Source organism: Telopea speciosissima, chromosome 3 (assembly GCF_018873765.1).
Source record: "Telopea speciosissima isolate NSW1024214 ecotype Mountain lineage chromosome 3, Tspe_v1, whole genome shotgun sequence".
Classification (NCBI taxonomy): domain Eukaryota; kingdom Viridiplantae; phylum Streptophyta; class Magnoliopsida; order Proteales; family Proteaceae; genus Telopea; species Telopea speciosissima.
In genome coordinates, this window is record NC_057918.1 from 41,061,044 (window position 1) to 41,074,840 (window position 13,797).

At 40.4% G+C, this 13,797-nt stretch overlaps 1 non-coding gene across 1 annotated transcript; it reads right to left on the reverse strand.

The window, feature by feature from the left end:
* Positions 1-13,289: 13,289 nt before the first annotated feature.
* LOC122657181 lies at positions 13,290-13,396 on the reverse strand. The gene has a single exon (XR_006332251.1). It is a non-coding gene; the product is annotated as a small nucleolar RNA R71 (small nucleolar RNA).
* Positions 13,397-13,797: the final 401 nt, after the last annotated feature.

The window sequence follows — 13,797 nt, forward strand, 5'->3', positions numbered from 1 at the left end:
TACGCGAGAACCATGTGGTCGTTGTTCCTTTTAGTGACCTGGGGAATGCTTTGCAAGAAATTGCATTGCCCCTGCCGTAGATGGTCGTTATATCATTGAAGTAGTTGATGTGTTCATTCAAATCTGTCATCCCGTTGTACGACACGAAGTTGGGTGGCTTAAACCCACGCGGTAACTCGGCACTCATGATTTCTAGCAAAAAAGGGGTGATCCCTGGGAGAGAATGTTTGGGCAGCAACGTTGGCTTTTAAGACTCCTGAGCCTCACATCGAGGTCCTGTATTCTTCTCTCGAGATCCTGGTTTGTCAGTCCGCTAAACACCATGATCTGCTAACTGGGCCTACCACTTTGTTTATACATCCTTCTGTGGCCATCGAGGGGGTTTCGCAGGGTACAGTCCCCATTGGGCCTCCCAAGTTGTACTTCGCCCATCTGCCTACTTTGACTTTCCATACACTATTCCCTAGATGAAGGTCTCTCATCCGATTAGGGCCATTGCTGAGTTGTTGACCACCCACTTCTTAGGGTGAACCTGTGTTGTTGGGGAATGTGCAGGGAGCATTCCCATTCAGACGGTGGGGATTGTCATCTTGAGGTGGGATGGTTACAAGGATCCTACTCAGCTTTCTGACCTTAAAACAGAAGGTGTTGCCCATGCCAAAGGTGCTCATGGATTTTGAACCGGATATGGCATCTGCTATGGGAATACCATGGCAGGGGGATTTCAACAGCCTCCCTTGCCTAACAATGTCCCTAAGAAAGGCCTTGGTTTGGAGGACATGCAACTACAAATCCCAAACTTGTGCGTTGGTGGCTAGTGCATCAGGGTTCAACGTCTCTGGGATCACCAAGGCTGGTATGGGAGGTGGTGGTGGAAGTTCTTCCACCACTGTACCAAGATGCTCCCCCGAAAGACCACTAGGAATTGACATTGCTAGTTCTACGGCCGTATTTTCCTGGTTCATTTATCGTTTCACCTGTGAAGCCAACCTCCCAAAACGACTGATCCTTCCAGTGTTTCCCTTGGAAGGGCGTCTGCTACCCCTTCGGCGGGAGGAGCCAAGTTGCAAGTTCGGTGTCACCTCAGTCATTGGTAGAGGGTAATCAAGTGGGTTGGATTGCAAGTATCATTCCCACAGACGGAGCCAGTCTGTTGCGTTAAGAAACCTCCAGTGGGTCCTTTAAGGAATAGGACTTGCGCAGAGCAACAAATAGACAGGGGAGGTGAGCGCTGATGGGGTACCGGTAGGGAACTCTCCGATACCTAAGTAAGGTCTCTTTAGCAAATAGATGAAATAATACGAGTTTCAAGAGTGTGATCCCCTTACATGGGGTGTTACCTTTCACTTTTCAGGGTTAATTCCCTCTGGTTGACATGGTACTGTAGAGGTCCTGATTTGAACAATGGTGGGGCCCTCCTATAGTCAGGAGGTGGAGTGTTCTTCTTTATGACGATATGGAGATGTGGAGAGTTCCCATTTGATAAGGTCTCCCGTATGCCTAGGTGCCTTGTTAGGTAAGCATCACTAAATGTTCATTAATGCCATGGAGGCATGGAGAATGGTTTCCTTCACTAGATAACCATACTTTGTAGGTGATGATGTGCTAAGGCTTCTATTGGGTATCCACGCTTGCTGGGTCATGATGTGCCAAGGTTGTTGCTAAATAACCAAGTTAGTGGGAAAGGGTGTGCTTGAGTATGTAGACTCGCCTTAGGTGGTCTAGTTGTCCCAATAGGCGCGTTGTCTTCTTCCTACCTCTTCGAATGGGTTTTCAGACCTTCCAGATAGATCCCACGCGGTTAAGACTTATCCGGTTGATCCAGGTGGATGTCTTCACCAATGCCACGTGTCATGCTATCACTGGGTGGCCATTATGGTATAACAGCTGCAAAGCGTAGTGGTGCTTGGGCTTTGGTGATTTGGGTATATACATAGGTAGTCATGGTTGCTTGGGTTTTTTTTTTTTGTTTAAACCCGAATATTATTTGGGACCCGAGCTGTCCCCTAGCACTTTATTAATGAACAAATCAAATAATAAGAAAGAATACAAAGGGGGGAACATTCCCGCCTTACTCCAACCCAGGGAGACAAGCACCTCTCTCTCACTCACGGAGGAACTTACCACCCTACAAGACCCCAAAAGAAAAAAAATAGAATTATTTTTGCAGGATTGGGAACCCAGTCACATCCTCGCGAATGATTTGTTTAAGCTCCGGAGGAAGACTAACAAAAGAACTGAATAAAGTGTTAGAGGCCAAATCACAAGCATAAATAGCTAACCAATCCGCCGCTCTGTTACCCTCTCTAAAAGTGAAGGAAACCATCGGACTAAGAGCTAGAAGGAGTAAAATTTCATGGAACCAATACCATCCCCTCCAAATATTTTTCTTCTTTCTAGAAACACAATGCACCATTAAAGCCGAGTCAGAGTTCACGTGGAAATTCGACAATCCATATCCACACAAAGCTTAAGTCCATCCCACAAGGCTTTGAACTACGCTATGGAATTGCTGCATTCACCATAACCGTTGGCAAATGCAGCCAAGACATGCCCTACATAGACACTCTGATATGGACATTTACTATGGAATGGGGTTTGGCAGTACATTTGTACATGCCCTAGACTCCATAATGATGATGTTGATTAGTGGAGGGTTAGTACATAATGATTTATTATTATGTTAGGGTAAATTTTAAATTTACCAATTAATTAATTGTATATTTAATTTAATGAATGTGGTGCTAATTATATTTGTCCATTAAAAATAAAATAAATAATTAATTTACTATTCCCTTTAAGATTCTGCTTCTTCACCAATTATATGCCCATTAGGTTTAAACAGGTTCAAGTCAAAGGAGGAGAGAGAGTGTCAGACTCTCCATTGGATATCCAAGTAGGGTTTTCCAAAACCTCACTTATATAATCACACCAAGGGGGGAACGGACTAAGTAGCCTTGGGTGAATTTTTGCTCCTGCCCTCTTTGGACGGTTATGTCTCTTTCTCTCTCTCTCTCTCTCTTGTCTATCCTTCTTCTTGCTCTCTAGCATTTGAGAGTTAGGGTTTTGGAAACCCAAATTTATGCTTGGAGATTTGAAGAGATTCTTGGATTGACTTGGAGAACCTTGGTTGCACCATAGATGGTTCAAGATTGTTTACCTGGTGTGCTCATTGGAGGAAGAACCACTATCTGGAGGAGGAGCCACACTTGAGGCTCAACAGGTTAGTAAGTTCTTTTTGATTCCTCAGTAATTATTTGTTTTGTTATCCATGGGATGCGAAAGAAAACCCGAATCGATCTCTCTCTACTGCACATTCGGGTATGGGATGGTTTCCTTTTTTCCATGGGATGGAAAAGAGATGTTTTTCTTTTCTTGTTTCCTTCCCATAATTTTTATGAGACAAGAAAAGAGATGGGTTGTATAAATTTTTATACCATACCCTAGTATAATGTTTATTGGTTTCCCATGGGTAACCATGGAGGTGATCAAGAAAATTTAACTTTGATCTTTCAATATCTATGGGATTGGGTGAGCCAAGAGATGATCCCATGACTGCGAACAGTGTGGTATCAGAGCCACTCTTTCCCGCCCATGGGTAACAATCTTGGCATGCAAGATTGAATTTCTTGAATCTTTTGGAAAGAAAAATGAAAGAAAAAAAAATTATTTTTTAGTTATTTTTTTATGGTATAAAAATTATTTTTTAGTTTCCCATGAGGTTTCTTGTTTTTCTTGTAAAGAAAAGGGATGATTTGGGTTTCTTTGATTCACATGGGAATCAAAGAGAGATGTAAAAAATTGTTTTTCAATTTCCCATATGGGAATGGTAAAAACCCAAGAAAAGTTCAGTTTGGTGTTCATTCTTTAAAGCAATGTTTTTAAAAATGAACATATTGCTTTGGCTAGTTTAAGGCAAACAGGATCGATCTCTTGGAGAAGTGCTTTAATGCATAAGTATTTCTTGTTGTCTAATTCCCGATGACTCATTGGAGTGGGGGAGATTAATTTTGGCTGGATAATTGGTCAGGGTGGGGTCCTTTAATGGATCATGTTGACGACGCCTTGAATCTGGACTTAGACACCCGTGTTAGAGATGTGCTGCAATTGGATGGATCTTGGAACCAAGAAGTTTTGCTGCAAATTGATTCTCAGGCAATCAGGGACAATATTTTGGGGGCTAACTATTACATTACAACTATGAAAGACAGATTAGTCTGGACGCCGATCAGTGATGAAAAATTTTCTACTAAATCGGGATGGAATGAAATTAGACCAAGCATTGTGATCAAGCCTTATACAAAATGGTTTTGGAACCAATCTTTTCCCCCTAAGATTTGTTTCTTCTCTTGGCAGCTAATGCATGGTGGGATCCCTACTAATGATGTGTTGAAAGCTTTGGGTGTCCCTTTGGTCTCTAAATGCTTATGTTGTATTGAGCCCGCTTGTGAATCAGTTTCCCATTGCCTAGTGAATGGTAAGATGGCTTCTAAGGCATGGAATTACTTTTCTAGAATTTTTGATGTGGAGATCATTGCTTCTCAGGACGTTAGAACCCGTATTCTGTTCTGGCATGAGCATGCTAAAGGGAAAGGGTTATGTGGGATAATAACTGGCTTAATTCCTTCCCTTATCATTTGGGAATTGTGGAAAGAAAGAAATAACAAAGAAAGATCTCGGTCTTCCAGTTTAATTAAAATTTGGGTGAAGGAAATTTCTTATCATGGTTTGTTCAAAAAAACCCCTTCATTTAGGGAGTCCCTTGTACTCCAGATCTTTCATGTCTCACCTCTCTCTGTTAGGTGCAGGCCTCCTATCACAATCTTTTGGTGTCCCCCCTTGAATGCAATAAAGCTGAATGATGATGGGGCATGTAAAGGGAACCCTGGCGTGGGTGGAGGAGGAGGAATTATAAGAGAAGAAAACGTGATCAAAACCCGTAAAACATGATCAAACATTTTAATCAAAAACTATATATAATCTATCATTTTATGTAAAAATAGGTTTTCCAAAATCCATTTCTAAAACGGTATTGGATTCAGATTCTAATCCGACCATCCACAAACAATCTCTATCTTGATGTTCCCCAATCGGGCAGTGGAGACCATGTTGAGTAACTCTCTCACTCACGAAATGTTCACACATTCCCAGACCACCGGCTTTGACTCTCTTGAATCTTAGTCATTGATGATCTAAAGAATGCATTCACAGTTCGTAGTGACGAGGTCCTCTCAGGTACTGGGTCTCGGTGACACATGTCTATCCCAATCCTACATCTGACAGTAATACATGAGGGAATCAAAAAATTAGATTCATTGCCAATGCACATCATAATGTGCACTCGCATTCGTACCCTGACATCAACATGTCTAGGAATACCCAATGCGACGACCAGATATATGATAAGGGTGCTTAGCCCAAACCCTAGTTGTGACTTCCATTTTAAGTTAAACTTACAGACACATAATGCTCAAAAAATTTATATCGAATGTGATAATATTAAACCAAAATGTGTAAATCAGACTAAACCGGAACAAACCAGATTTAATAGACACATAAATCCAACACCTTCAATAATATTATTGAACCTGTCAACATGATTTGCTCTTGCTTTTATCTTACTTGGATTGACTAACTAATGTATATTACTTGGGGAGGGTTAGCTGGTTCAGCTAGTAAATTTTATAGAATGTTGTTGCCAAGACCTTGTACTTCTCTTGATTTGATTTCTTTGTGTAAACTGCTTCAGAATGTCATGTATTATTGTAAGCTCCACTATTGGTTGCTGCTAAGATTTTATCCAATTTTTTCCTTACATTTTGGGCAGGTTGGTGTTGTGATAACGTTGACTACTCTCTGGTCATGTGAAGACTTCTTACTAGTTAATACATGGGATGTTCTTTTAGAGGAACAATTGTTGCCTGAAGCTGTCAAGTGCACTTTGAGGATTAGAATCAGGTTAAGTGCAATGGGGATGGATACTTAATCAGCCTCGATGTCTTTCTAACATGGTGTATTTTTTAAGTGGATCTAAGAAAATATTCCTTGTTAGTTTGATGGATTTTATTTACTTTCCTTAGATTATAGGAAGTTGAATCTATTTAATGTAAAAATACATCCCATTAACGCAATTATAGATTACTATTTGTTTACACCCAAATTTTGTTTGCTGCAATTTTTGGAATTGAATGATGAACACATCTATGTGTGAAATTATCCCATTTAATTCTACATTTTATCTGCTTAGAATAGAGCTACCTTGGGTATTTTCTGTCTTTTTCAAGGTACAGGGGTATTTTTGGCATATTAAAAAAATTAGAGAAAAAGTGCATTTTTGAAGACTAAATTGAGAAAACCAGATTGGAGGAGTTCAATGCTATACAAACACCAGCCTACCCATGGATCGACTCACATGTGATCAAGGGTGAGATGGGAAGAAGTTTCACTAAAGCTCCAAGGGCTTAATCGTCATTTCATAAAAATGAGAAATCTTCAGAAGATATCCGATATTGGGCTCATACTATCCGGAATATTAATTGGAGCAACTTTGATTCTTAGGTTGGGTCCACCCGGGGCTAGCGAGGAGAGAGATTCTCAAAAAGAGAATTTTGATCAAAATTGATAATTTAAGATTAAACTCTCTCTCTCCTCCCTAATATCTCCCTCTCATCTACTACGGATTATTCCTCTATTCCAACTTCAATTCTTTCTCTCTCCCTCTCTTTTTCTCTCTCTTGGTTTCCTAATCCCCATCTCCCTCTACCTCTCCTCCATCTCCCACGTTCTCCTTTTTTGTTTTGTTTCTTTTTTTTATATTATTTTTTTTAAAAACCAACTACAAAAAACAGCCACGGATTATCCCACCTCTCTCTCTCTCTCTTATATCTCTTCTACTCAAATTCACTTTATTCCTACATCATCTCCTCTATCTCTCATGCTTTTTTTCTTATTAAACTTCTTTTCTTTAATCACCGAGAGATATATAAACCCACGGAGAGATTAGAGAAGGGATCCCCATTCAAATTCGATTCTATAGCCATTAGCCGTGCCCTCTTCTCTTCTTCTTCTTCTTCTTATTTTTTCTTTTTCTTTTGTTTCTTTTTTGTTTTATTTTTGGATCTTGGGTTCGGCAAGGGGAGGAGGAGGATCACCGTTCCAGCTTCATGGATCATCATCACCATTGCTATCCTTTGTCGTCTTCCACCATGATTGGCTAAGTTCTTTCTATCTTTAGGTGTAGATGAACTAATGCTGTTTGTTATTTAAAATTCTGGTTTGTATGCTTGATTGCTTGATGTTGAGACCCCATCTCTGTTTGGATAATTTTAATTGATGTATTTAGTTGAAAATTTTTGTTTCTGTGATTCATTATTTTTCATTCAAGCAATTGTATTTTATTCTTATGTGGTTATACCGATGATGGGTTATAGCTGAACGAACTAAACGTGCCAAGCCCTATAAGCGAAGGATGATAGTACTCGTCAAGATAGTCCATTCCTAGGAGGAACCCTACACTCTGTGGTATTATTAGGCCTGTGGTTATAATAAACCGAAGCATGCAACTGAATTGAATAGCAACCCATTGGGGATTCGAACCCTAAAGATAGTCTTCTCTTTGCACAACGTTGTTAGTTTAGAGTTGTTTCTTTTGTTCTTAGTTTAAAATCAGATTTATTACATTTTAATTTTCATCACTTTCATCTTAGTAATTTAGCCTTCCAGTTCCCCGTAGATCGACCCCTTACTTGCTACTTGCTAGATTAGTTTAGGGTTTTATTTTTGACCGGTTAACGACACGATCAAGGTGCCCAGCCATAAATTGAATCGACCAAAGAACAGGAGCGGTTACAATCGGTCACAAAGTGATGATGGTTATGCTAGGTCAAAAGAGATGGTTATAACCATCGAAGTAGCTAATCAACAATTAATCAGTTATAACCAAACTAGACACATTAAGGTGAAGGCCACGACTGATCAGAACATGGTGACCTACTAAACGGTTACAATTTAATAGTATAAATAAGAGATGGAACCAGAAGAAATGATCTTCAATCAAATACTAAAAATTACACTCTTTATTTACTTTACTTGTAATCTTTTTTGTTTTACAATGGCGTAGACTTAAAGATTTTTTGCCTTTGGCCTCTTTCTTCTCTACACTGTAGATTGTTCACTTCGAATGATTTTCAGAGTGAAGTTCTTGTTCATTATTCTCGTGTGTCTCCCATTTTCCGCTTTTGTCTTAAGAGAAAAATCCTTAGATTACCAAGGTAAGAGGAGAACTTGTTGTCTCCAAGTACAAGATAGAGCATATTCCTCTGACGTAACTACGATCACTATTGACGTTGAATTTTGTCACCTCCCAGCGATGACGATAATCAGACGCAGATGACTGGCAATGTCCCTGAAAACCAACTTTTCAAACACCGCAAACATCCCCGTTCACCCTGTAAGGCGTACATCGTACACACTACAACCCCACAGACAAGGCACAGCCCAACGTGACCTGTGCAGCCTTGTAAAGTATTACCATGCCGCACAAGGCAGCCCCGCTTGCCGTGGAAGGTAGCTTCGCACGCTACGTGGCCCCACCAGGCAGCCTTGCCATGCAGCATCGTGGCCTGCACGGCCTTGCCATGCTACCCTACCATGCGGCCCCATAGCCTATGCGGCCCTGCTATCCAGCCCTGTTACGCGGCGTCGCAGCCTACGGGGCCCTATCGTGCAGCACCGCGCGCACGCTGCGGCCTTGCCATGCAGCCCCGCAGGCACCCAGATTCTATTTTTTCCAATTTCTACGGCAGTGCTGTACTGTACCACACAATTTTGGCAACGCCACGGGGACCAATTTTGCCTAGAAATAGCCCCTCTTACCCCCTCATTTGCATATTTGAAGTTTGTGGGAGAGGGGGCACCCCTAGAGCTCCAATTTTTCAGTTTTTTCCTTGTTTCCTTGTTTTGGGGCCCTACTCAAGTCCGATTTCTAGCCTTCTAGCCTCGTTCCACTGTTCAATGTCTGAGCTATCTGAGTCCAATTGCTCCTACCCCATTCGTCAAATCCGGGAAACCTCCCATGGTGTAACCGCTCTACCCGGCATTTGAGCCCCTTGTTTCCAAAACTTTGGAATGCCGTTATTCTATCGGAGATCCTAAGATCCGACAATCGTAAGTTGTTACTCTATCCGACGAAAGAACAAAGCCAGTCTTTTGCCTCCACCTGAGCTGGGGGACATTGTCTGTCTTGCATAATTGTATTTGTTTAAAGTGTACAGGTATACATTTCTTCTGTTAACTTTTAATTCCAGCATAATGTAGTCCATACAACTATTCAAGTGTAGTGTACAGTAGTTAGTGTAACATAGTTTAATTTAATTAAATAACTTGTGCATCATTATTTGGCCATACATGTTTGTATAAGACATTCATAAATGGAGAATATTCGACAACCAGCATCTAGTAGAAAGACTGGTTTACCTGGGCGAGGTGGGTGCCTAACACCTTCCCACTCTCGTAACCTGACCACTTACCCCTAATCTCTAACCAGCCCAACTGAAGTCTCGTAGCCCTTCTAGGGCTACACCAATGGGTCCTAGGCCCTAATCCTAGGTGGCGACTCCATTTTATAGTTATTGTATGACCCCCATCCCCCTAATAATCATGACCTTTTGAGAAGATGCCTTCCTTCTCTCTCCAACTGAGGAGCAACAACCAATCGACCCCCTTCCACGCGGCGAAAGCCGCTACACAGAGAGAAAGAGGGGAAGGGAAAAATTAAACGAATCCTCATAGTGGCGACTCTCCTGGGGAGTAATGATGGTCAAACTTTCAATACTAGATGCTACCGTTGAACATAAAAAATTTCTCTCTTCTGCATATTGTTTGGTTGAGACATGTTTGGTTAACCTCTTTTGTTGTACTAACTGCATCATGCATCATGCATCATGTTTGAAGTGAAATCAAATGACGAGGGTACTCCCTATTGTGCCTCTACCCCCGGGGAGGTGGGGCACATCATACTACGTACTTTGAGATCGGATGATACTCACTTCTTGCACCACTATCATGCGCACACAACACTTCATGGGAACATACAACCCTATGGTTAGTCGTTGAACCCAATTTGTAGTCATGGGTAATTCGCAGTCGAAGCCACAGCCCTTGATATTTACTGTACGGGTTTAGAATTATCGATGAGGGTAATCACTAGTGTGTCGTGAGATACTTTGTTGCTAAAAAAGGACACTAGATTGATTACTCTAAGATTGCGTGATCTATACCCCAAGTATATCAAAAGAATAATGTACCCGCAATTCGCTATCATGAGCGATAGGTATATCGGTCTTGTCAAGGGTGACCTTGTTCTGTCCTATCAACCTACCTATTGTATGCATCATATAGGAAATTAGACCATATACAATTAGGATAGGCCACAAACTAACCTCGTAGCTTTTCGAGGCAAAAGTGAAATGCTCAGCAATATACCTTCTCTTAATGCAGGATACCAATCAGGGGAAGAATTCTATTTGTCCCTCGAATGTCCCCCAAATGTCCCTCGAATGTTCCTCTATATATGTTGCATATCCATTTGGATCAGTGTATCAAAAAATGTAGCCTCAATTGTCCCTCGGAGAAAGATACATTGCCTAAATAATGTGACAATGGTTGAATTCTGATGAGAAGTCTTTTGTATTAGGAAAAGGTAGATCGTTGAGAGGTCCTCAATTAGATCTCCTTGTGATGATTCAAATTTGATCTCCGAGAACAATTAAACAATGAAGGATCTATGGCAAGCTTGCATCATATCACCAGATCGCAAGGGTTATTCCCGAGTAGTCTTGAATGTAGATGCAAACCTTACCATCGACTATCCGAGTAAAATAGAATCAAGAGAGTAAAAGAGAATTGTCACTTTGTTTGTATAAATATATATATATATATATATGCGTGTATATATTTGCTCGTAAACAAAAAATATAAATATTAAAACAAGATAAAAAATGAATCTCCCCACTTGAGTCCTAAACTTGTCCCCTTTTACCTTTGTAAGGCACACTTCCGCGATAAAGAAAATCCTCATTGCCTGTTGATCAAGCTGCATTTATATATGTATTTCTTGTTTAATTTAGTAGCTCTTGTCCAATAATTATGGTTTATTGTACTAAAATACTTGAATTATTGACTATTACAGGGATATTGGAGTTTGCAGACATTTGATGCTAAAGGGGGCAGCTTGGGAATACATTATAAAAGGGGGCTTAAGTGTAATTTAGAAAGATGAAAGATTTAAAAGTCCTATGTATCTCTCCTTCAATCATCACTTCATGATTATTCTCCATTATCTCTTTCTTTTTCTTATTTTAAAAACCACCCCATCATCTCTCCATCTCTCCATCTCTCATCCCCATCTCATACGTAAACCTCTCTCTCTCTCTCTTTTACTCTCCTATTCCAACCCAATTCTCCTTTATCTTTATCTTTTTCTAATTTAAAAAACCCATCTCACCTTTTCCCACAGAGAGGAGCGGGACTGATTTAAAAACGGTGGGAAGAATACAGATTGATTATCATTCCCCCATCGAGAGCAAGAGTGGAGAGGGGGTCTTAGGGTTTCTACTTGGAGACGTTGAGATCACCATTGCTACCGTTGCTGCCATGAAGATTGACTGTAGCTGTGCTCCCTTGATCGCCATGTGAAGCTAAATTCCCAACCTATTCTCAGGGAGATGAAACTCTGTGAAGTTAATTTATTTTATTTTCTTTGCACATTGACTATTTGATGTTAAGACTTCTGTAATTCTTTGATCTGGTTTAATGATGACATCTAGTTAGGATCTTTTGTTTCTGTGATTCAATTGATTCGTTCAAATAGTGGTTTTCTTTTTCCATGTGGTTGTACCAAAGATAGGTTATAACTGAATGAATTAAGCGTGTCAAGCCTCGTAGTGAAGGATGTTAGTACTCGTCAAGATACCCTATATCTAGGAGGAACCCTATACTTTGTGGTATCATTGGGCTTGTAGCCGCAGTGAACCGTAATGTGCGAGATAGTGAATAAAATCAATCTAACAGAGTGAATTCGACCTGAGGATAGTTCTTCTCATCTTATCATTCACATTATTCTTTGTTTATCGTTGTTCTAGGTTCAGTTTAATTTCTAGTTACTTTTAATTAGCTTAATTCCTTCTTTGCAATATTTCTTCCAGTTCCCCGTAGATCTACCCCTTACTTGCTACTTGCTAGATTAAATTAGGATTTTATTTTTGATCGATTAACGACACGATCAAATTTTGGCGCCGTTGCTGGGAACCGAAGCACGGTTGCTAAGATTGATTGAGTTGTTTGTGTTACTTTGTTTTAGTTTTAATTTTATAATTGCAGAATTTTTATTTTTATTTTTAATCTCTTTATTAGGTTAATTTTAGTATACCTAACGTTCTCTTTGTTTGTGCAGGAAGCCGAGTATATCGAATAAGGATAGGCTGTCCATTTGGTTTACTTTTAATTCCTAGACTTTATGTAATTAGGGTTATTTTATGTAATTTTTTTAATTCTAGAATTAGATTGGGTGTTTAGGTTTAATTTTAATTCCCCCAGCCCCTTATGATCATATGTGTAACCGTTCATCGAGGGCAGCATGTGGAATTGCGCAACCGCCAACACCAGGTAAGTATTTTTGTTAGTTTTAAATTAGTTATTGCTTTTACTTTTTACCTCTGCATTTTATTTTATGAAGTGTTTTTTTTATTAGTTATCACGTTTTAATTTCCTAGTTTTAATTTCTGTTTAATTAGCACGTTCAACTTGTGTTGTGTTTTATGCATGGTTAGCGTTCTTTGCACCCCAACCTGATTGCCATTGACCTAAAAATAGAGCGATCTGTGGCTAGAACTAAGGATAATAGTAATAAAATGGGTGACGAAAACCAGCTAGGAAGGCCACTGAGTGAGCACTTCACTCCAACTACCTATACCCCTGCATCTTGTATTCAGTTGCCTGCCATTTAGGCTGCTCAATATGAGATCAAGTCCAGCATCATACAAATGTTACCATCCTATTATGGACTTGATAATGAGGAGCCTTACAAGCATCTTGATGAGTTCTTCGAGGTGTGCTCTATAGTCAAAATCCAAAACCTCTCTGAAGATGCCCTAAAGTTACTCCTATTCCCATTTTCCTTAAAGGACAAAGCCAAACACTGGCTTCATTCCCTAGATTCGGTTAGGATTTCTACATGGGCGGGAATGCAGCAGGAATTTCTGAAAAAATTCTTCCCTATTGGCTGAACTAATAGCCTTAGAAGAGCCATTACTAGTTTCTCCCAATTAGAGGACGAACAATTTCATGAAGCATGGGAGAGACTCAAGGAATTACTTAGGAAGTGCCCCCACCACGCTGTCCCAAAATGGCAGTTAGCCCAGTGTTTTTATGATGGACTCCATGATTGATATAGGCAGATGGTAGACTGCTTCACTCACATACTCAGTCCATTAAGTGGACTAAAGCAGAACACACAACTGCTTCACTCACATACTCAGTCCATTAATAAGCTAGAGAACCAACTAGGTCAGCTAGCCGATGCTATAAGTAGCAGGGAGGCTGGCCAATTGCCAAGGCAGTCAATAGGTAACCTAAATAGTCAAATGGGTCGAGGGAAAGAGCAAGTCCAGTCGGTCATAGTCCTAAGGAGCGACACAAGGGTGGAAAAACCTGATGCACCCTTAGGCACCAATGGGACGCTGCCCACTAGTTCTCAAGGTCAGGGAGAGGCTGAGTCAACCCGAGAGAAATCCGGTGGTG